General features: G+C 39.7%; 1 long non-coding RNA gene across 1 annotated transcript; it reads left to right on the top strand.

Moving 5' to 3' along the window:
- The first annotated feature begins 467 nt into the window (after nt 1-467).
- LOC108228594 lies at nt 468-1,853 on the top strand. Its single transcript, XR_001808214.3, has 2 exons — nt 468-1,051; nt 1,292-1,853. It is a non-coding gene; the product is annotated as an uncharacterized LOC108228594 (long non-coding RNA).
- The last annotated feature ends 287 nt before the right edge of the window (nt 1,854-2,140 follow it).

Here is a 2,140-nt window from a genome sequence, read left to right as displayed (position 1 = left end):
GCGCTGTACCAATCTGTCGTGGTGAAGAGAGAGCGAAGTGTCAAAAGGCGAAGCTCTCGATTTACCGGTCGATCTACATTCCTACCCTCATCTATGGTCACGAGCTTTGGGTAGTTACCGAAAGAACAAGATCGCGAATACAAGCGACTGAAATGAGTTTTCTCCGCAGGGTGTCTGGGCTCTCCCTCAGAGATAGGGGGAGAAGCTCGGTCATCCGGGAGGGACTCAGAGTAGAGCCGCTGCTCCTCCACGTCGAGAGGAGCCAGTTGAGGTGGCTCGGGCATCTGGTGAGGATGCCTCCTGGACGCCTCCCTGGAGAGGTGTTTCGGGCACGTCCCACCGGGAGGAGGCCCCGGGGAAGACCCAGGACAAGCTGGAGGGACTATGTTTCTCGGCCGGCCTGGGAACGCCTTGGGATTCCCCCGGAGGAACTGGCCCAAGACATTAAATCTAGGTGGCAGAAGCATACCCCTCACTAATTAAAAAAAAAATATATCCTACAGTTTAAAACCTGTCTTGTTTACACTGTATTTCACACACATTTTGATTTAGAAAATACAAGAACAATGGTTAAATGACTTGTAGGAACTATAGTCTGACATACTTCAAAAGTTAGTGTTGATTTTGACAAATGTAGGCGATATCCAACCACAAAGTTCAAGTCTTGACACTAATATATGCAATATGAAAACCTAAACCCAACTGTAACCCTGTTAAAATTGCCCTCAAATCAAATTTAAAAAAATAAAAAATAAGACTGTGGAAAGAAGTGTCAGAAAGCTACATTTTATGTTTATATTGTTTCATTTGTGTTAAATAGCTTTAACAAATGTTGTCAGTGTTTAAAAATTGTATATTGTAAGTGAAGACTCTTATTTTGAAGGGTCATGTTGCATCGTGACCCATGTGACTGGTTCTAGCCAACCGGGTGCTTTCTCTTCCTGGTTAGAAAAAAGCGCGAGGCTGATGGAGGAAAGCAGAGAAGAGCGTTTTGTCAGAATTTCGACCTGTCCTTGCCTTCAGGAGATTATATATTTTTGAACTGGACTTGGTGAGAAAAATATATATATTTTACTTTCTGTGAGTAATTTTATTTATGATGTAGTTTCTTTTGTTAAAATGGAAAGCTATGTAGCATATGTATGTTGTTTTATGTCAAAGAAATGGTGAGAATGAAGTCAGGTGAAGTTCGGTTTTCTACTAAGATGTTCAGCGATCGCTGTGTGAGTGTATTTTTTTATTTAGTACCAAATTAGCTTAACAGACCTTTCTTTGCACTTTTATTGGTAAGGAAAACAGGCCTTTAAAGTTCTACGGGAAATTGGACTGGGAAAACTCGAGCTGAATGTCGGGAACGAGAATTGAGATGGCGAGCCACCAACCCGAGAGCCTTGAACTTTGAATCAGTAGGAGCTACACACCTCTGCTGGATGTTTTGTTTCATCAGAACTGGTATGATTCACACGATTTTGCTGCTAAAATAGCGGTGGACTCAGAGACACAACACTAATCTTTCTGGATTCTCAAAAAGGGATACGGACATTCAATTTGATTTAAGGGACATTCAGTCTTTTGCTGAATCATTTTCTGTTCTTACCTTTTATTGTTTTTTTTTTTCTCTATTCAATGCTGTTAAAGTGTTGTTGATTTGTGAACCGTTCTGTGAAGTTAAACTTGAAAGAATTGTTTCAAAGTGAGACTTAAAGAATTTAACTTTTGAAATGATACAGAGTTAACTCAAATAGAATACAATATAGAACTGCACGCTAAGCAGTTAAACAGCAACTTAAATTAGAACAATAACCTAGGTCGAGACACATTTTTCCTTCAGGACCTACGTCAGGTCAAATATTTTTAAAAGGGGTTTACAAATTCTAATTCAAAGGAATGGTTCTATTTTCTTGTTGAAATTTTGTTGTGTGTGTGTAACTGTATGTAAATGTTTTTATTAATAAGCCGGCAGTTCAAAGTTATTCACTGGTCTGTGGTCATTATTATAATTGCAACTATTATCTGCTCCCATAGCCGAACCTAGTACTGGTCTTAGAGTTGTTAGATACTGTAGCTACATTATAAGGGCTACACAACCAGTGGACTTGCAGAGGAGAAAATGGTATCAAGCATCATATCTTCACCATTC

This window comes from Kryptolebias marmoratus, linkage group LG15 (genome assembly GCF_001649575.2).
Source record: "Kryptolebias marmoratus isolate JLee-2015 linkage group LG15, ASM164957v2, whole genome shotgun sequence".
Taxonomy (NCBI): domain Eukaryota; kingdom Metazoa; phylum Chordata; class Actinopteri; order Cyprinodontiformes; family Rivulidae; genus Kryptolebias; species Kryptolebias marmoratus.
This window is presented reverse-complemented; position numbering and strand designations above follow the sequence as displayed.